This window comes from Mirounga angustirostris, unplaced genomic scaffold, assembly GCF_029215605.1.
Source record: "Mirounga angustirostris isolate CCGP_5_RB_7025 unplaced genomic scaffold, mMirAng1.0.hap1 SCAF_3, whole genome shotgun sequence".
Lineage (NCBI taxonomy): Eukaryota > Metazoa > Chordata > Mammalia > Carnivora > Phocidae > Mirounga > Mirounga angustirostris.
The window spans coordinates 84,587,054-84,609,819 of NW_026991711.1; the positions used below are offsets into that span (position 1 = coordinate 84,587,054).

The 22,766-nt window shown below is 38.0% G+C and overlaps 1 long non-coding RNA gene across 1 annotated transcript in view; it reads left to right on the forward strand.

Moving 5' to 3' along the window:
• The first annotated feature begins 442 nt into the window (after nucleotides 1-442).
• LOC135363761 (uncharacterized) overlaps nucleotides 443-22,766 on the forward strand; it is a 114,558-nt gene continuing 92,234 nt past the window's right edge. Inside the window, exon 1 of the long non-coding RNA XR_010409818.1 lies at nucleotides 443-668. This is a non-coding gene — a long non-coding RNA (uncharacterized LOC135363761). The remainder of the gene's footprint in view (nucleotides 669-22,766) is intronic.

Genomic DNA, 22,766 nt, shown 5'->3' on the forward strand with positions numbered 1-22,766 from the left:
TTGTTCTTGTTTTTACATGACATAATGGTGACTATGTTAAAAGAAAATTTTTTAATGATTAATCATTATATTAAGTGTTTTTGGGAGATATTCTTTATCAAATTAGGAAATTCCATTCTGTTTCTGACTCATTTATTTTATTTTATTAAGATTTTATTTATTTTTTTGAGAGAGAGGAGAAAGCACAAGTGGGGGTGGGGTGGGGTGGCACTGGGGGAGGGGCAGAGAGAGAGGGAGAAGCAGGCTCCTCGTGGAGCAGGGACCCCCCCCCCCACTAGGGGCTCCATCCCAGGACTCTGGGATCAAGAGTTGAGCCAAAGGCAGATGCTTAATGGACTGATCCACCCAAGCACTCCTATTTCTGACTCATTTATTTTTTTAAAAGATTTTATTTATTTGACAGAGAGAGACACAGCAAGAGAGGGAACACAAGCAGGGAGAGTGGGAGAGGGATAAGCAGGCTTCCCGCTGAGCAGGGAGCCAGATGCAGGGCTCTATCCCAGGACCCTGGGATCATGACCTGAGCCGAAGGCAGACGCTTAACGACTGAGCCACCCAGATGCCCCTTTCTGACTCATTTAAATTGTTTGTTTAGAAGCCATGGTACTCTGGATTAAATCTTTTTCAGTTTCCATTGGAATAACCCAAATATTTTCCTCCATTAAAATGTAAGTAAATACATTAATAGGTTTTTCTATGATTTATTTTAATTACTACTGAAAGATTTCAAGATACATTTTTTTCACATATTAACATTTCTGAAATTAGAATGCATCTTATAATTTAGTCTGTGAGAATATTAGAATGGGAAAGTTTTTCTTTCTTAGTGGTATATTAAATTTGATGTGTTACAGTAAATAGCATCTCATATTAAATGAGATACAGTAATAGGTTTTCTAATGCTTAAACATTTAACAGTTCTGATATAAACTCACATTAGTTAATTTATTTAGGATATTTGTATTTATTTCATAAGAGTGGCTAAGATTTTTGCTTTATCTGCCATCTCTTACTTTATTCTATTTTATTGAAGTAAAATTGATGTATATTAGGGGTACCTGGGTAGTGCAGTCTGTTAAGCGTCCGACTCTTGGTTTCGGCTCAGGTCATTATCTCAGGGTTCTGAGACTGAGCCCTGCAAGGGGCTTCATGCTCAATGAGGAGTCTGCTTGAGTTTCTCTCCCCCTCTCCCCGTCTCTCCCCCCTCCCTTCTGTGCTCTCTCTGTCATACTGAAATACATAAATAAATCTTTTTAAAAATTGATGACTAATATTGTATTAGTTTCAAAGGTACAACATAATTATTAGATATTTGTATATATTTTAAAATGATCACAATAAATCTAGTTATCATATATCATCATATAGAACTACATTTTTTTCTCATGATGAGAAATTTAAGGATCTACTCTCTAAGCAACTTTCAAATACAAAATAACAATACAGTGTTATTAACTATAGTCACCATGCTGTCCATTATATCTTTATGATTTATTTACTTTATAACTGGAAGTTTGTGCTTTTTGACTCCTTCACCCATTTTACCCATCACCAACCCTTCTGTCTGGCAACTGTCAATCTGAATCTATCATCTTTTTTTTTTTAGATTTCACATATAAGTGAAACATATATTTGTCTTTCTGTGTCTGTTTCTTTATTTCATTTAGCATAATGCCCTTAAGGTCCATCTATGTTGTCACAAATGGCAAGATTTTCTTCTTTTATATGGCTGAATAATATTTCATTGCATACATATACCACTTCTTTTGAAAACTGTCCAGTTTTCCAATCACCATAAATTGAAGAGATTGTCCTTTCTATGTTGTACGGGTTGATTTCTAGGTTATTTTATTCTGTTGATCTCTATGTTTGTTTTTGTGCTAATACTATGCTGTGTTAATTACTACTGCTTTGTAACATTGTTTATAATAAGGGAGCAGGGTGCCTCCAGCTTAGTGCTCCTTTCTAAAATTTGCTTTGGTTATTTGGAGTCCTCTGTGATTCAACACAAATTTTAGGATTTTTTCTATTTCTGTGAAAAATGCCAATGGAATTTGATAAAGATTGCACTGAATATGAATATTGTTTTGGGTAGCATGGACATTTTAATAATATTAATTCTTCCAATCCATGAGCATGAAACATCTTTCCATTTTTCTCTGTCTTCTTTAATCTTTTTTGTCAATGGCTTATAGTTTCCTGTGTACAAGTCATTCACCTCTTTGGTTAAATTTATTCCTAGGTATTTTATTTTTCTTATTCTTTTTTATACAATTCAAAATGCAATTATTTTCTTAATTTCTATTTCCTTTTTTTAAAGACTTTATTTATTTGAGAGAGAGCAAAAGTGGTGGGGGAGGGGCAGAGGGAGAGGGAAAAGCAGACTCTCTGCTGAGCAGGGAGCCCTATGTGGGCCTCAATCCCAGGACTCTGAGTTCATTACCTGAGCTAAAAGCAGATGCTTAACCTACTGGGCCACCCAGGCACCCCTTAATTTCTATTCCTGATAGTTCATTATTAGTGTATACAAAAACAATATATTTTTGTATATTGGTTTTGTATCAAGCAATTATACTGAATTTGTTAATTAGCTCTAACAGTATTATAGTGGAATTTATATATATATTTTATGTAGGTGTGTGTGTATATATATGTACACTTTATATATAAACATATTATATATATATATATATATATATATATATATATATATATATATATACTTTTCCTTCCTTATTTGGATGAATTTTGATTCGTTTTTGTGCCTTATTGCTCTCGCTAAAACTTTTAATGCTATGTTGAATAAATGAGGCACGAATGGGCATCCTTGTTTTGCTCCAGATCTTAGAGGAATAGCTTTCAGGTTTTACCATTGAGTATGATGTTAGCTGTGTACATTTTACATATGGCCTTATCATGTGAAGTATATTCTCTCTATACTTACTTTGTTCAGAGTTTTTATCCTAAATAGATGTTGAATTTTATCAAATATTTTTTCTGCATCTATTGGGGTGAGTAAATTATTTTTATCCTGCATTTTGTTAATGTGCTATATGACATTGATTGATTTATGGATGTTGACCCATCCTTGCATCCCTGGAATAAACTCTACTCTATTTTTTTTTTCTTTCCCCACATCCATTATTTATTTATTTATTATTATGTTATGTTAATCACCATACATTACATCATTAGTTTTTGATGTAGTGTTAGATGATTCATTATTTGCATATAACACCCAGTGCTCCATGCAGAACGTGCCCTCTTTAATACCCATCACCAGGCTAACACATTCTCCGACCTCCCCCCCCCTTTAGAACCCTCAGTTTGTTTTCAGAGTCCATTGTCTCTCATGGTTCATCTCCCCCTCCAATTCCACCCCCATCATTCTTCCCTTCCTGCTATCTTCTTCTTCCTTTTTTTTTTTTAACATATAATGTATTATTTGTTTCAGAGGTAAAGTTCTGTGATTCAACAGTCTTGCACAATTCACAGTGCTCATCATAGCACATACCCACCCCAATGTCTATCATTCAGCCACCCCATCCCTCCCACCCCCCACCACTCCAGCAACCCTCAGTTTGTTTCCTGAGATTAAGAATTCCTCATAGCAGTGAGGTCACATGATACATGTCTTTCTCTGATTGACTTATTTTGCTCAGCAAAACACTCTCCAGTTCCATCCACGTTGTTGCAAGTGGCAAGATTTCATTCCTTTTGGTGGCTGCATAATATTCCATTGTATATTTATATACCACATCTTCTTTATCCATTCATCTGTCGATGGACATCTTGGCTCTTTCCATAGTTTGCCTATTGTGGACATTGTTACTGTGAACATCGGTGTGCACGTACCCCTTTGGATCCCTACATTTGTATCTTTGGGGTAAATACCCAGTAGTGCAATTGCTGGATCGTATGGTACCTCTATTTTCAACTTTTTGAAGAACCTCCATACTGTTTTCCAGAGTGGCTCCACCAGCTTGCATTCCCGCCAACAGTGTAGAATGGTTCACCTTTCTCCACATCCCCGCCAACATCTGTCATTTCCTGACTTGTTAATTTTAGCCATTCTGACTGGTGTGAGGTGGTATCTCATTGAGGTTTTTATTTGTGTTTCCCTGATGCTGAGCGATGTTGAGCACTTTTTCATGTGTCTGTTGATCATTTAGATGTCCTCTTTGGAAAAATGTCTGCTCATGTCTTCTGCCCATTTCTTGATTGGATCATTTGTTCTTTGGGTGTTGAGTTTGATAAGTTCTTTATAGATTTTGGATACTAGCCCTTTATCTGATATGTCATTTGCAAATATCTTCCCATTCTGCCGCTTGTCTTTTGGTTTTGTTGACTGTTTCCTTTGCTTTGCAAAAGCTTTTTATCTTGATGAGGTCCCAATAGTTCATTTTTGCCCTTGCTTCCCTTGCCCTTGGCGATGTTTCTAGAAAGAAGTTGCTGTGGCTGAGGTCAAAGAGGTTGCTGCCTCTGCTCTCCTTTAGGAAGTTGATGAACTCCTGCGTCACATTTAGGTTTTCAACCATTTTGAGTCTATTTTTGTGTGTGGTATAAAGAAATGGTCCAGTTTCATTCTTCTGCATGTGGCTATCCAATTTTCCCAACACCATTTGTTGACGAGACTGTCTTTTTTCCATTGGACATTCTTCCCTGCTTTGTCGAAGATGAGTTGACCATAGAGTTGAGGGTCCATTTCTGGGCTCTCTATTTTGTTCCATTGATCTATGTGGCTGTTTTTGTGCCAGTACCATACTGTCTTGATGATTCCAGCTTTGTAATAGAGCTTGGAGTCCAGAATTGTGATGCTGCCAGCTTTGCTTTTCTTTTTTTTTTTTTTTAAAGATTTTATTTATTTATTTGAGAGAGAGAGAATGAGAGACAGAGAGCATGAGAAGGAGGAAGGTCAGAGGGAGAAGCAGACTCCCTGCTGAGCAGGGAGCCCGATGCGGGACTCGATCCCGGGACTCCAGGATCATGACCTGAGCCGAAGGCAGTCGCTTAACCAACTGAGCCACCCAGGCGCCCTGCTTTTCTTTTTCAGCATTCCTCTGGCTATTCGAAGTCTTTTCTGGTTCCATACAAATTTTAGGATTATTTGTTCCATTTCTTTGAAAAAAGTGGATGGTATTTTGATAGGGATTGCATTAAATGTGTAGATTGCTCTAGGTAGCATTGACATCTTCACAATATTTGTTCTTCCAATCCATGGGCATGGAACATTTTTCCATTTCTTTGTGTTTTCCTCAATTTCTTTCATGAGTATTTTATAGTTTTCTGAGTACAGATCCTTTGCCTCTTTGGTTAGATTTATGCCTAGGTATCTTATGGTTTTGGGTGCAATTGTAAATGGGATCAGCTCCTTAATTTCTCTTTCTTCTGTCTTATTGTTGGTGTTTAGGAATGCCACTGATTTCTGTGCATTGATTTTATATCTTGCCACTTGACTGAATTCCTGTATGAGCTCTAGCAGTTTTGAGGTGGAGTCTTTTGGGTTTTCCACATAAAATATCATATCATCTGCAAGGAGTAAGAGTTTGACTTCTTCTTTGCTGATTTGGATGCCTTTTATTTCTTTTTGTTGTCTGATTGCTGTGGCTAGGACTTCTAGTACTATGATGAATAGCACTGGTGATAGTGGACATCCCTGCTATGTTCCTGATCTTAGGGGGAAAGCTCTCAGTTTTTCCCCATTGAGAATGATATTCGCTGTGGGTTTTTCATAGATGGTTTTTATGATATTGAGGTATGTGCCCTCTATCCCTATACTCTGAAGAGTTTTGATTAAGAAAGGATGTTGTACGTTGTCAAATGTTTTTTCTGCATCTATGGAGAGGACCATATGGTTCTTGCTCTTTCTTTTATTAATGTATTGTATCACATTGATTTGCGGATGTTGAACCAACCTTGCAGCCCAGGGATAAATCCCACTTGGTCGTGGTGAATAATCCTTTTAATGTACTGTTGGATCCTATTGGCTAGTATTTTGGTGAGAATTTTTGCATCCATGTTCATCAAGGATATTGGTCTGTAATTCTCCTTCTTGATGGGGTCCTTGTCTAGTTTTGGGATCAAGGCAATGGTGGCCTCATAAAAGGAGTTTGGAAGTTTTCCTTCCATTTCTATTTTTTGGAACAGTTTCAGAAGAATAGGTATTAATTCTTCTTGAAATGTTTGGTAGAATTCCTCTCAGAAGCCATCTGGCCCTGGGCTTTTGTTTTTTGGGAGATTTTTGATGACTGCTTCAATTTCCTTAGTGGTTATAGGTCTGTTCAGGTTTTCTACTTCTTCCTGGTTCAGTTTTGGTGGTTGATACATCTCTAGGAATGCATCCATTTCTTCCAGATTATCGAATTTGCTGGCATAGAGCTGCTCATAATATGTTCTTATAATTGTTTGTATTTCTTTGGTGTTGGTTGTGATCTCTCTTTTATTCATTGTTTTGTTGATTTGGGTCCTTTATTCTTTTTGATAAGTCTGGCCAGGGGTTTATCAATCTTGTTAATTCTTTCAAAGAACTAACTCCTAGTTTCATTGATCTGTTCTACTATTCTTTTGGTTTCTATTTCATTGATTTCTGCTCTGATCTTTATTATTTCTCTTCTCCTGCTGGGTTTACACTTTATTTGCTGTTCTTTCTCCAGCTCCTGTAGGGGTAGGGTTCGGCTGTGTATTTGAGACCTTTCTTCTTTCTTGAGAAAAGCTTTTATTGCTATATACTTTCCTCTTTGGACTGCCTTTGCTGTATTCCAAAGCTTTTGAACAGTTGTGTTTTCATTTTCATTGGTTTCCATGGATTTTTTAAAATTCTTCTTTAATTTCCTGATTGACCCATTCATTCTTTAGTAGGAGACTCTTTAGCCTCTATGTAATTGAATTCTTTCCAACTTTCCTCTTATGATTGAGTTCTAGTTTCAAAGCACCGTGGTCTGAAAATATGCAGGGAATGATCCCAATCTTTTGTTACTGGTTGAGACCTGATTTGTGACTAGGATGTGATTTATTCTGGAGTATGTTCCATGGGCACTAGAGAAGAATGTGTATTCTGTTGCTTTGGGATGGAATGTTCTGAATATATCTGTGAAGTCCATTTGGTCCAGTGTGTCATTTAAAGTCTTTATTTCGTTGTTGATCTTTTGCTTAGATGATCTGTCCATTTCAGTGAAGGGTGGTGTTAAAGTCCCCCACTATTATTGTATTGTTGTCAATGTGTTTCTTTGCTTTTGTTATTAATTGGTTTATATAATTGGCTGCTCCCATGTTAGTGGCATAGATATTTACAATTGTTAGATCTTCTTGTTGGATACACCCTTTAAGTAGGATATAGTGTGCTTCCTCATCTCTTATTATAGTCTTTGGTTTAAAATCTAATGTGTCTGATATAAGGATTGCCAGCCCAGCTTTCTTTTGGTGTCCATTAGCATGGTAAATTGTTTTCCACCCCTTCACTTTCAATCTGGGGTTGTTTTTGGGTCTAAAATGAGTCTCTTGCAGACAGTATATCAATGGGTCTTGTTTTTTTATCCAATCTGATAGCTTGTGTCTTTTGATTGGGGCATTTAGCGCATTTACATTCAGGTTAACTATTGAAAGATAGGAATTTAGTGTCATTGTATTGTCTGTAAGGTGACTGTTATTGTATATTGTCTGTGTTCCTTTCTGGTCGATGTTGCTTTTAGGTTCTCTCTTGGCTTAGAGGGCCCCCTTCAATATTTCTTGTAGGGCTGATTTCGTGTTTGCAAATTCCTTTAGTTTTTGTTTGTCCTGGAAGCTTTTTGTCTCTCCTTCTATTTTCAATGACAGCCTAGCTGGATATAGTATTCTTGGCTGCATATTTTTCTCATTTAGTGCTCTGAATATATCCTGTCAGTCCTTTCTGGCCTGCTAGTCTCTGTGGATAGGTCTGTTGCCAATCGAATGTTTCTACCATTGTAGGTTACATGTCTCTTCTCCCGTGCTGCTTTCAGGATTTTCTCTTTGTCTCTGAGACTTGTAAGTTTTACTATTAGATGTTGGGGTGTTGACCTATTTTTATTGATTTTGAGAGGGGTTCTCTGTGCCTCCTGGATTTTGATGCCTGTTTCCTTCCCCAAATTAGGGATGTTCTCTGCTATAATTTGCTCCAATATACCTCCTGCCCCCCTCTCTCTCTTTCTTTTTCTCCTGGGATCCCAATTATTCTAATGTTGTTTCATCTTATGGTATCACTTATCTCTCGTATTCTGCCCTTGTGATCCAGTAGTTGTTTATCTCTCTTTTCTCAGCTTCTTTATTCTCTATCATTTGGTCTTCTATATCCCTAATTCTCTCTTCTGCCTCATTTATCCTAGCAGTTAGAGCCTCCACTTTTGATTGCACCTCATTAATAGCCTTTCTGATTTCCACTTGGTTAGATTTTAGTTCTTTTATTTCTCCAGAAAGGGTTTCTCTAATAACTTCCATGCTTTTTTCATGCCCAGCTAGTATCTTTAAAATCATCATTCTGAACTCTAGTTCCGACGTCATACTAATGTCCATATTGATTAGTTCCCTGGCAGTCAGTACTGCCTCTTGTTCTTTTTGTTGAGGTGATTTTTCTCTCTTGTCATTTTGTCCAGAGGAAAATAGATTAATGAGAGAACAAAATGCTAACAGGGTAACAACGTCCCCAGAAAATATACACTAAACAAATCAGAAAAGTCTTGAAACCAAGGGAAAAGAAAGGGAAAGAAAGGAAAAACATGAAGAAAAAAAAGAAAAAGGAAAAGATAAAAACAAACAAAACAAAACAAAACAAAAAAACAGAATATGATCAGATATGATCAGGCTGGTGCATAGATCAGTGCCACATAGTAGATTTTGGGCATATTTTGGTCTGTTAGAAGAAAGTGTCTCCCAAACCTTTAAGGAAAGAAAAACTTACATATGTAGAAAAATAAAGGTTTATATGATAAAAGGATAGAATATGAATGTAAAGATGAATATTATAGAAGATTTTATAAAAGGAGTTGATAAGATGTCAAGTTGGTTGAAAAAAGAAGGAAGAGGATTTAAAAAAAAAAGGGAGAGAATATGATCAGGCAGGAGACTAGAACAAAGCCATACATTAGAGATTTAGGGTATATTTTGATCTGTTAGAAGAAACTGTATCTCAAAATTTAAAGAGAGAACAACTTATCTATATCTATATCTATCTATATCTATATCTATATCTATATCATCTATCATCTATATATCTATATCTATATCTATATCTAATCTATATCTATATCTACCAAAAATAAGGGTAACTACTATGAAGGGATAGAATATGACTCTAAAAATGAAAAATAAAAAATAGTTTTTAAAAAAGGGATTGATAAGATGTTGGTTGAAAAAGGGAAAAAAATTCAAAAAAAAAAAAAAAGAAAAGACAGTTAAAAAAAAAGAAATTAACTTTGAAATACTAAAGAATCATGGTAAAAAGGCCATGAATTCTATGTGCAGTATTCCCCTAGCGCTGGAGTTCTGCCGTTCTCATTGATCAGTAAACTTGGTCTTGGCTGGCTGTTCTTGGTGATCTTCTGGGGGAGGGGCCTGTTGCCGTGGTTCCCAAATGTCTTTGCTGGAGGTGGAATTGCTCCACCCTTGCCGGGTCTGGGCTAAGAACTCTGCTCGGGTTTGTTCTTAGGAGGTTTTGTTCCCTGCAAGCTTTTGGTACAGCTTTGTAGGACGAGAGTGAAAATGCAGCCTCCCAATCTCAGCCCCAGAGGAGCTGAGAACCAGGGACCACACTCCTCAGTGCACCCCCAGAGAAAAGCAGTCAATCACTCCTGTCTCCCTGGTCTCTGGCCACACTCCATGCTCACCCGGCCTGTGACCAAGCGTTTCTATCTCCCGCACCTGACCCCATGTGGAGTCTCCAAACCCAGCAGATCCCTGCAGTGTGCTCCTGCACCGCTCCTCCTGGGGGAGAAAGGGGTGTCTCCCCAGATCTGCCACTTGTTGGGTCCCTGCTGGAGGTGCAGTGGCCCGACTGTGCCGAGGATCACAGTTTATGGCAACCCTGAGCTGCGAGCCCACTCCTCAGCTTCTTCTCTGCAGCCAGCCTCACCGCTCCAATACCTCGGAGCTCTGCCGCACTCAGTCACCCCTGGTCTTTCTGTGACCCCGAGGGTCCTGAGACCACACTGTCCTAGTGAGGGTTCCACCCCCCACTTAGCCACTGGAGCGACATCCCTCAGGCAAGCAGACTTCTACAAGTTCCAATTTTGTGCTTTGGGGCTCTATCACTTGCCAGAAGTGGCTGACGGAGGCCCCCTCCTCCCTCGTCTATCCTCCTGAACATCGCCTCAGATTCACTTCTCTGCACGTCCTACCTTCCAAAGGGGTCGCTTTTCTGTTCACAGAGTTGTTGCTATTCTTTTCTTTGATCTCCTGTTGAGTTTGTAGGTGTTCAGAATGGTTTGATCCCTATGTAGCCGAATTCCTGGGACCAGACAAAATCCAGGTGTCCTACACCTCCGCCATCTTGCTCTGCCTCCTCATCTCTACCCTATCTTAATGTATCATTGAATTCAGTTTGCTAATGTTTTGTTGAATATTTCTTTATCTGTGTTCATCAGGGATATTGTCCCATACATTGTGTATGTGTGTGTGTGTGTGTGTGTCTATGTGTGTGGTGTTCTTGTCTGGTTTTGCTATCAGGGTAATGCTGGCCTTGCAAAATGAGTTTGGCTTTATTCCCTCCTCTTCTGTTTTTTGGAAAAGCTTGAGAAGGATTGGCATGAATTCTTTGAATGTTTGGAAGGATTGGGCAATGAAGTCATTTGGTCCTGGACTTTTGTTTGTTGGGAGATTTTGATTACTGTACTCCTTACTAGTAATTGGTCTGTTCAGATTTTCTATTTCTTCATGATTCACTCTGTAGGAATTTATCCATTTCTTCTAGGTTGCCCAAATTGTTGGTATATAATTGTTTATGGTAGTCTCTTGGGATACATTGTTATTTCTGTGGTATCAGTTGAAATGTCTCCTCTTTAATTTCTGATTTTATTTACTTGAGTTCTCTTTTTCTTCTTGGTGAGTTTAGCTAAAGGTTTGTCAGTTTCACTTATCTTTTCAAAGAACCAACTCTCTGCTTTGTATTTTCTGTTATTTTAGTCTATTTCATTTATTTCTTTTTGTTGTTACTTTTAGATGTACTTTTATTTTTATTATGTTCAGTTAGCCACTGTATAGTATATAATTAGTCCTTGATTCAGTCTTCAGTGATCATTAGTTAAGTATAACACCCAGTGCTCATCACAGCACATGCCTTCCTCAATACCCATCACCATGTTACCACCTCCCCCCACACTCCTTCCCTCTGAAACCTCCAGATTGTTTCTTGGGGTCCATAGTCTCTCATGGTTCATCTCCCTCTCTGATTTCTCCCCCTTTGGATTTCCCTCCCTTCCCCTATGGTCCTCCGTGCTATTGCTTATGTTCCACAAATGAGTGAAACCATATGATAATTGTCTTTCTCTGCTTGGATTACTCACTTAACATAATCCCCTCCAGTTCCATCCATGTCAATGCAAATGGTAAATATTCATCATTTCTGATGCTGAATAATATTCCATTGTGTATATGTACCACACTTTCTTTATCCATTCAACTGTTGAAGGGCATCTTGGCTCCTTCAATGGTTTGGCTATTGTGGACATTGCTGCTATGAACATTGGGGTGCATGTGCCCCTTCTTTTCACTATGTCTGTATCTTTGGGGTAAATACCTAGTAGTGCAATTGCTGGGTCATAGGGTAGCTCTATTCTTAACATCTTGAGGAACCTCCCTATTGTTTTCCAGAGTGACTGTACCAACTTGCATTCCCACCAACAGTGTAAGAGGGTTCCCCTTTCTCCACATCCTCGCCAACATGTGTTGTTTCCTGTTTTGTTAACTTTTGCCATTCTAACTGGTGTAAGGTGGTATCTCATTGTGGTTTTGATTCTTATTTCCCTCATGGCTAGTGATGTTGAGCATTTTTTTCATGTGTCTGTTAGCCATTTGTATGTCTTCTTCAGAGAAGTGTTTATTCATGTCTTCTGTCCATTTTTTGACTGGGTTAGTTTTTTTTTTTTTTTTTAGTGTTGAGTTTGAGAAGTTATTTATAGATCTTGGGTACCAGCCCTTTATCTGTAATGTCATTTGCAAATATCTTCTCCCATTCCGTGGGCTGCCTCTTAGTTTTGTTGACTGTTTCCTTTGCTGTGCAGAAGTTTTTTATCTTGATGAAGTCCCAAAAGTTCTTTTTTGCTTTTGTTTCACTTGCCTTTGTAGATGTGTCTTGAAAGAAGTTACTGTGGCTGATGTCAAAGAGGTTACTGCCTATGTTCTCCTCTAGGATTTTGATGGATTCCTGTTTCACATTGATGTCTTTCATTGATTTTGAGTTTACCTTTTTGTATGGTGTAAGGAAATGGCCCAGTTTCATTCTCTATATGTAGCTGTCCAATTTTCCCACCACTACTTATTGAAGAGACTGTCTTTTCTCCATTGGATATTTTTTCCTGATTTGTCAAAGATTAGTTGACCATAGAGTGGAGGGTCCATTTCTGGAGTCTCTATTCTGTTCCATTGGTCTATGTGTCTGTTTTTGTGCCAGTACCATGCTGTCTTGGTGATCACAGCTTTGTAATATAGCTTGAAGTCAGGCAACATGATGCACCCAGCTTTGTTTTTCTTTTTAATCATTCCCTTGGTGATTCGGGGTCTTTTCTGGTTCCATACAAATTTTAAGATTTTTTGTTTCAGCTCCTTGAAAAATGCCAGTGGCATTGAAAGTGTAAATTGCTCTGGGCAAGATAGATGTTTTAATGATGTTTATTCATTTCATCTGATCCCCTGAATTTAGCTGGATATCTACCAAGCCATTCTGAACACCCAGGGAATCAGCCTGAGATGTAAGATTATATGTTTGGATCTCTGCAGGGAAGAGGATCATCAGTTGAGAGGTACAAAGGACGGATCTGTGATTGCATGGACAGATAGAGAAGAAACAGAGGGGGGAGGGAGCTACCAGAAACTAGCCACTGGAAAGTAATATAATACCCCAGGGCAAAAGCATCCTGCACCTGGGGACCAGTAATAGCTTGCAGAGGGGTGGCTGTGGGAAGAGAAGGGCCTGATAACAGTGCTCAAACACTGTTTGTGTTTAGGGGCAAACACAGGACCAGGGCAGTCGCTCCTGGGCACCTGTGCATGTGGACCCGGGGGTCTGGCTGATGCCCACACCCATGTCTGCTTGGACCAGGCCCAGGCCTGGCTGCTGCCGCCACCCATGCCCACCCAGACTGGGATCTCTTCAGGTTTTAGAGGCACAGGGGGCAGAGACGAATGGGGGCCTGAGTCAACTGCTGAGAAGAACGCTGGGGGCATGCACCACCTGTGGGAGGCTGTGGTTTTCCGTGGTGCTTACAGAGGGGGAGACTGTGTGTTCTGGAGGGCTCAGAGAGGAGAAGACTGTTGCTTCTCTCCTCTGGTGCGGGGACCAATCTGTCCAATCTGGGTGTGGACATTTTCCTTTGCTCTGACCTTCCAGAAAAGATGCGAAAAGCCGCCAGAGAACAAAAGATGCCAGAGATCAAAATCCCCAAAAAATGGTTTCCACAGAGCTCAGCCCCTTGATAGGGGGCAGGGCAACTCTGCCAAAGCAGGGTTGCCAGAAAAACAATGAGGCAGGCCCCTTCCCCAGAAGACAAGCTGGAAGAACAAGAGGACAACAACCCGAGGGTCCCCATAAAGCTGTAAAACCCCAACACCAGGGGAAAATAGTATACTGAGCTCCTGGTGTTGCCTCACAGCCTGTGTATTTCTTAGATACAACTTTATTTTTTTATTCTTTTTCATGTTTCTTCTCTGTTTTTTTTTTACCTATTTATCATTTCAACTAGATATTTAATACAACATATTCCATAGTAACTTTTTAACTTGTACTTTTTACACCTATACTTTTTTCTTTCTCTTTTTTTATATATATAGATACAAGCTTCAATGTAGTCATTTTTTCCCTATTCAATACTACCTTTATATATATACCAGTTTTAATTTCCCTGTAACTCTGGGAAGTAGGGTTCTCTAACAAAGAGAACAAAATACACCCAGGAAGAACTGAAACACCCTACCTTGCCCACATTGAGAGATTATAGCCCCCCCTCCTCTCACCCCCCTTATATTTATATATATATACACTTTATAAATCTTATTCTTGGGTTTCATTTTGGCTGGGTTTTTTTGGTGGTGGCTTCCAGTCACTCCAAACTTTCCCAGGGTGCACCTTGCCTGGATTGTGGTTGATATTTTTGACTCTGTACATCCCCTCAACCACCCGTCAACAGAATGACTAGGAGGAGGAACTCCTAACAAGGAAAAGAACCACAGACAATGTCCTCTGCCACAGATCTAATGGATATAGATATAAACAAGATGTCAGAAATAGACTTTAGGGTAACAGTTATGAGGATAATAGCTAGACTGGAGAAAAACATTAACAGCAACATAGAATCTCTAAGGGCAGAAATGAGAGCTAATCAGGCCAAACTTAAAAATGCTATGAATGAGATGCAGTCTAAACTAGATACTCTAACAACTAGGGTGAATGAGGCAGAAGAACGAATTGGTGATCTAGAAGATAAACTAATAGAAAGGAAGGAACAGGAGGAGGCCTAGAACAAACAACTTAAAATCCATGAGAACAGACAGAGAAATCAGTGACACCATGAAACATTCCAATGTCAGAATTATTGGGATCCTTGAGGGGTGGAGAGAGAGAGAGAGGACTAGAAGATATATTTGAGCAAATTGTAGCTGAGAACTTCCCTAATCTGGGGAATGAAATAAGCATTCATGTCCTAGAGGCAGAGAGGACCCCTCCCAAGATCAAGGAGAACAGATGAATGCCCTAGCATGTAATAGTAAAACTCAGAAATCTTAGAGCCAAAGAAGCCATCCTAAGGGCAGTTACAGGGATGTGATTCCTTACGTACAGAGGGAGGAACATCAGAATTACGTCAGACCTGTCAACAGAAAGCTGGCAAGCCAGAAAGGGCTGACAAGACATATTCAGGGTATTAAATGAGAAGAACATGCAGCCAAGAATACTTTATCTGGCAAGGCTGTCATTTAGAATGGATGGAGAGATAAAGAGCTTCCAGGACCGGCAGAAACTGAAAGAATATGTGACTGCCAAGCCAGGCCTGCAAGAAATATTAAGGGGGATTCTATAAAAGAAGAAATACCCTAAGAATAATATGGACCAGAAATTTACAGAGACAATCCATAGAAACAGGGACTGTACAGACAATAGGATGGCAATAAATGCATATCTTTCAGTAGTAACCCTCAACATGAATGGCCTAAAAGCTCCCATGAAATGGCACAGGGTTGCAGATTGGATACAAAGACAGGACCCATCCATATTTTCATTTATTTCTGCTCTGATCTTTGTTATTCTCATACTTTTACTAACTTTGGGCTTTGTTTTCTTTTTCTAGTTCCTTGAGGCATAAAATTTCTTTGGAATATATGCCTTTGTTTCTTTATTTTGCTTAACTCTCTGTGTAGTTTAAAGCAGCAACCTCTCCCATCTTAAAGGACTGATCTATGTAGAAGATGAATCTTATTGTCCAATCCTTCTCTAGCTCTGGCTGTCTCTCAAGGTGACTGTCCAAGGAGTCTATTTTTTTAGTGGTTCCCAGTAATTGAGGATGTGCCAAGAATTGTCAGTGTCCCAGAGGTGAGAATCTCAGCACCAATATTAAGTCTGAGTGGAAGTCAGACCCTCAGGCAGCAGCTTTGAAAGAGTGCAAATACATATAGTCCTGTGGGACCACAAATATTAAATCACAGTGGCTGCCAAAGGCAGGCAATCTAGAGGTGTCCTATGGGTGGCAGTCACCAAAATTAGGGTACCATACATAGGTACAATTTTCTTCCTGGTAGAAAGTAGTGGCATGGAGTGGCAAGAAAGAGAGCACAAAGATGGCATCAATTCGTTTCCACTCCCAGAGTACATCTCAGTAGGCCTCTAGATGTGTACCAAACCAGATGCTTGCTCCTCAGGCCAATGCTCCAGGACAAGCAAATGAGTCTCTTTCAAAGAATGATTGGATGTGTGATTCAGTCTGCTCTCCACACAATGCTCTGGGAGTGGTAGCTGGCCAAGAATTGTTACAGCCCCATGGGACACAAGAACACAAACACTCTTGGCCACCACAGTCAGGTGATCAAGGGGGTGTCCTCTGGGCAGTAGCCACAAAAAACTGGACCATAAGACATTAAAAAAAAAATAGACACATATAAAAGCTCCCCTCTGGGAGATACTGGTGCTTTGGAATGTGGCAGAGGGAGAGCACAAAACAGTGCCTGACTTCTGAGGTCTCTGGAAAGAATTATAGTCAGCCTTTAGATGTGTGTTTAATTAGAAGCCTGCCTCTCAGGCTGCAGCTATGGAGATAAGCTAATAAGTCCTTTTCACAGCAAGATTGGCCTGCTGGGTCTATTGCATCTTGCCCTGTCCTGGGTTGGTAGCCACTTAAGAACTCCATTGGTTATAGTCCTGTAGGACTCATAAACATAAGTCCCACTGGTCTCCAGAGCCAGACAATTTAGAGGTATCTCCTGGCAATAGATGCCCAAATCAGAGAACCAAAGAAGGGTAGAAGCTATTTTTGGGGAGATACCAGTAGGCTGTTTAGAAACAGAGGGAGAGCACAAAGATTATGTCCAATAGCCTCTGTTCCTTGAGAGCACCTCCATATGTCTCTAAATGTATGCCAAACCAGAGAGCTGCCCCTCAGGCCTACCCTTGGACAAATAAACAGGCTTATTTCATAGAAAGACTGTGGGCATGTTTTAGTCTGTTGTCTGTGCAGTGTCCTGGGGTGGTAACCTGCCAAAAACCAGTCTATTGAATTGTTACAGTCCTATGTGATACAGGAATGCAAACACCCCTGGACACCAGAGTCAGGTGATCAAGGGGTTTTCCCTCAGTAGTAGCCACAAAAACTGTGAAACTACCACCACATTCAGGAAACGTGACAGTTAACATCACTAAGCGGCTCCTATCTGCTAGCCCTTTATGGATACACCTGCCCAAGTAATCCCCATCCCTAAGAAGTGACAACCACTACTCTGTTCTCTATCTCCACAATTTTATTATTCTGGGATTGTTATATAAGTGGAATCATACAGTATGTGATATTTTGAGATTGGTTGTTCTTCCTCAGTGGAATTTCCTTGAGGTTCCTCCATGTAGTTGTGTGTATAAATAGTTCATTCCTTTATTATTTTTTATTTATTTTATTTTATTATTTTATTTTATTACTAAATAGTTTACCATGGTATAAATGTATCACAATTTGTTTAACCATGCATCCCTTGAAGAACATTTGAATTGTCAGCAATTTTTGGCTATTATGAATAATATTATTCTGAATATTCATGTACAGGTTTTTGTATGAATATGTTTTCACTTTTCTGGGATAAATGGCAAGGAGTAAAGTTACATGAAAGGTACATATTTAGTTTTTTAAAAATACTGCCAAACAATTTTCTGGAGTTTCTGTACTATTTGGCATTTCCTCCAGCAATGTATAAGGAGTTCAGTTTCTCTGCATGCTCACTAGCATTTGGTGCTCTCATTTTTTTTTAAGACACTCTGATTGGTATGAAGAGATATCTCATTGTGGTTTTAATTTGCATTTCACTAATGGCTAATGATGCTGAACATCTTTTCATGTGCTTATTAGCCATCTGTGTATCCTCTTTAGTGAGATGTTTCATCCTGTATTTACTCATTTTCTAGTTTTTCATAATTGGATTTTTTTTATTTTTTGGTTTTGAGAATTCTTTATATTGTCAAGGTACAAGACCTTTTCTAGGATATGTGGATTGAAAATATTTTCTCCCAGTCTGTAGCTTGTCTTTCATTACCATTACAAGTCTATTTAGAGACCAAATGTTTTTAATTTTGAAGAGATCCAGTTTAACAATTTTTCTTTCAGTGTGAAATTTAATAACTCTAACCAGCCATAGGTCCCAAAGATTTCTTCTTTTCTTTTTCTAAAAGAATTATAGTTTCATGTACTATATTTAATCACATGCTCCCTCCATTCCCACCTCCCACCACCTATGTCTAATTTCTCTAGCACCACTTGCTGGAAAAGCTATTCTTCCTCCACTGAACTGTATTTGAAATGTTATAAAAAATCATTTGGGTATTTTTGTATCAACCTATTTCTGTTATTTGATTCTGGTCTGTTAATCTATATGTACATCTCTCTTTCAATAGCGTACTATCTCGATTACTGTCACTAAAGAGGAAGCTTTAACATTGGGTTGGGGAATTCCTCTAATTTTATTTTTCTTTTTAAAAAGTGTTTTAACTATCATAGGTCCTTTGATTTTTCATATGCATATAATAATAAACTTGTGTATGTCTACAAAAACTTTTGTGACATTTCATAGGGATTTGTGAAATCTATAGGTCAATTTGTGATAATTGACATCTATAGTAAGTTGATTTTCTTTTTTTTTTTCAGTTTCTTTTTTGTTGTTGTTGTTCTTTTTTTAATTTTATTATGTTATGTTAGTCACCATACAATACATCATTGGTTTTTGATGTGGTGATCCATGATCCATTGTTTTCGCATAACACCCAGTGCTCCATGTAGTACATGACCTCCTTAATACCCATCACCGGGCTAACCAATCCCCCCTCCCCCCTCCCCTCTAAAACCCTGTTTGTTTCTCAGAGTCCATAATCTCTCATGGTTCATCTCTCCCTCCAATTCCTCCCCCCCATTTTTCCCTTCCTTCTCCTAATGTCCTCCATGCTATTCCTTATGTTCCATAAATAAGTGAAACCATATGATAATTGACTTTCTCTGCTTGACTTATTTCACTTAGCATAATCTCCTCCAGTCCCATCCATGTTGATGTAAATTTGGGTATTCATCCTTTCTGATGGCTGAGTAATATTCCATTGTATATATGGACCACATCTTCTTTATCCATTCATCTGTTGAAGGGCATCTCAGCTCTTTCCACAGTTTGGCTATTGCGGACATTACTGCTATGAACATTGAGGTGCATATGGCCCTTCTTTTCACTACATCTGTGTCTTTGGGGTAAATATCCAGGAGTGCAATTGCTGGGTCATAGGGTAGCTCTATTTTTAAATTTTGGGGGCACCTTCACACTGTTTTCCAAAGTGGGTGTATCAACTTGCATTCCCACCAACAGTGTAAGAGAGTTCCCCTTTCTCCACCACCTTTCCAACATTTGTTGTTTCTTTCCCTGTCCATTTTTGCCATTCTAACTGGTGTAAGGTGGTATCTCAATGTGGTTCTGTAGTGTCATTTGCAAATATCTTCTCCCATTCTGTGTGTTGCCTCTTTGTTTTGTTGACTGTTTCCTTTGCTGTGCAGAAGCTTTTTATCTTGGTGAAGTCCCAAAAGTTCATTTTTGCTTGTTTCACTAGCTTTTGGAGATGTATCTTGAAAGAAGTTGCAGTGGGCGATGTCAAAGAGGTTACTGCTATGTTCTCCTCTAGGATTTTGATGGATTCCTGTCTCACATTGAGATCTTTCATCCACTTTGAGTTTATCTTTGTGAATGGTGTTAGAGAATGGTTGAGTTTCATTCTTCTGCATGTGGCTGTCCAATAGTAAGTTGATTTTCTAATCCACGAACATGGTATGTCTCTCATTTATGTAGGTTATATAGATCTTATCTGATTTCCTTTTTATTTTTATTTTAAGATTTTATTTATTTGACAGAGTAATAGAGAGAGAGAGCACAAGTAGGCAGAGGGACAGGCAGAGGGAGAGGGAGAAGCAGGCTCTCCACTGACTAGGGAGCCCAATGTGGGGTTGGATCCCAGGACCCTGGGATCATGACCTGGGCCACAGGCAGCTGCTTAACCGACTGAGCCACCCAGGTGCCCCTATCTGATTTCCTTTTTAAACATTTAAAAGTTTCAGTGTACTAATCTTGCATTCAATTTTATTTATTTTTGCTCATGTCTATAGCATGCCATTGTTTCTACTTATCATGGACTTATTTTGCTTTACTTTCCTAATTTGTTCAAATGAGAATTTAGATTCTCAATTTGGACCTTTCCCATTTTCTGCTCTAAACATTTACTGTTATAAATTTCCCTTTTATCCTGGCTTTGGCTGAATCCTCCAAATTGGCTATGTTATGTTTTGATTTTCATTTAGTTCTATGTATTTTAAAATTTCTTTTCAGACTTCTTTGATCCATGTGTTACATTTAAGTATGTTGTTTAATTTTCAAGTGTTTGGAAAATTTTCTGTTATGGTTTGAGTTTGATTCCATTATGTTCAGAGAATATAATTTTCAATTCTTTTAGTTTTTTCAAGATCCATCCATTGCATTGCATTGTTTTATGATCCAGAATATGGCTTATTTTGGTGACTATTTCTTTGGTGCTTAAAATGAGCGCTGTTGTTGAATGAATGTTCTATAAATATCAATTAGATCCTATTGCTGACGATGCTGTTCTGTTATTTATTTTTGCTGAATTTTTATTAAGTTGATTTATTATTTTCTGAACACGAGATATTAAAGTCCTTAAGAATAATTGTGATTTTCTTTATTTCTCCTTTCAGTTCTATTAGTTTTTGCTTCATATACTTTGAACCTCTGTTTATTTATGTATACATATTTAGGATTGCTTTTTGTTTGTTTGATCCTTTAATCATTGTAGAATGGCCTTCTTTGTTTCTAGTAATTTTTTTCCCTGAAATCTATTTTACATGATTTTAATACGGTCTCTCTTTATTTTTATTAATATTTGCATAATGTATTCTTCCATTATGTTACTTTATTTAATAATGATTTTATGTTTGACTTGAGTTGTGCTGTAGGCAAAATATATTTGAGTCATGCTTTTTATGCACTGCCAATCTGGCTTTGAATCTGTATTTAGACCATTTACATTTAAGCTAATTGTTAATATATGATGGCTTATATCTACCATTTTTTGTTTTTGTTTACTCATTTTGTTTATCTTACCTTTATTTAATGTTTCTTATTATCCTGTGAGTTTCTTGAATATATATATTCATGTTCATAAATTCACGTATGTATGAATCCCATGTTGACATGTTTATAGTCCTTTCGAGTAAATCACTTTGTGTAGTTTTTGCTGTGTTTTCTGTAGGTATTACAGTGCATGTATATAAATTATTATAGTCTACTAGTATTGATATTTTCCTCCTTCAAATGGAGCGAAGAAAGCTTAATCCAAATTAGGTCCTTTCTGCTTCCCACTTTTTGTTAGGAGAGTTTTCTTTAGTCATTTTTTTTTTAAAGATTTTATTTATTTATTTGAGAGAGAGAGAATGAGAGAGAACACATGAGAGGGGATAGGGTCAGAGGGCAAAGCAGACTCCCTGCCGAGCAGGGAGCCCAATGTGGGACTCGATCCAGGGACTCCAGGATCATGACCTGAGCCGAAGGCAGTCGCTTAACCAACTGAGCCACCCAGGCGCCCCTTTAGTCATTTTTTAATGGATTTTTTTTTCTAGTAACAAATTCCCTTCCTTTTCCTTTTGCTGAGACCATCTTTATGTCCTTTTCATGTATTTTTCTTTTTTATTATTTTTGATATACTGTTAATATTCCACAATGAATTCCATTTTAAATTGTAAAAGTCAGTGTTTTTTTTGGTTTTTTTTTTTTTTTTTTTAGTATATTCATGGAGTTGTGCAACCTCACCACTAATTCCAGAATATTTTCATCACTTTCAAGAGAAACTTCCTACACATTAGCAGTCACTACTCATTCCACCCTCTACCCAGTCCCTGGCAATCAGTAATTTATATTCTAAGGATTGCCTATTATGACATTAAATACAATAGGAATTATAATATGTGGCCTTTTTAATCTGGCTTCTTTCACTTGATGTATTTTTCAAGATTCATCCATGTTTTATCATGTATCAATAATATATTCCTCTCCCCCCTCTCATGCTTTATCTCATTCTCTCTCTCAAATAAATAAATAAAAAGAAAAAAAAATCTTAAAAAAAAAAAAAAAAGAAAAGAAAAGGGACGCCTGGGTGGCTCAGTTGGTTAGGTGACTGCCTTCGGCTCAGGTCATGATCCTGGAGTCCCGGGATCGAGTCCCGCATTGGGCTCTCTGCTCAGCAGGGAGTCTGCTTCTCCCTCTGACCCTCCCCCCTCTCATGCTCTATCTCATTCTCTCTCTCAAATAAATAAATAAAAAGAAAAAAAATCTTTAAAAAAATATATATATTCCTTTTATGTCTGAATAATAGCCATTATATGAATAAAACACATTTTGTTTATCCATTCTTCAGTTGATGAACATTGGATTGTTTCCACTGTTTGGTTATTATAAATAATGATCCTATCATGTTTTTATATTAATATATATTCTCAGTTCTCTCAGGCTTATATCTAAGAGTGCAATTGATAAATCAAATGGTAACTCTATATTTAAATTTTTGAGTAATGGCCAAAATGTTTTCCAAAGCATTTTACTTTCCTGCCTGCCATATATAAGGATTATAATTTCTCTATATTTTTATCAAGACTCATTATTTTTCATTTATCTATTTTTAAATTATAGTAATGATAAAGAATAAGAACTGATATCTCATGGCTTTCATTTGCATATTTCTAAGAACTAATGATGTTGAACATATTTTTCATGTGCTTATTGACCATTTGCATATTACCCTTGGAGAAATATTTATTATTTTT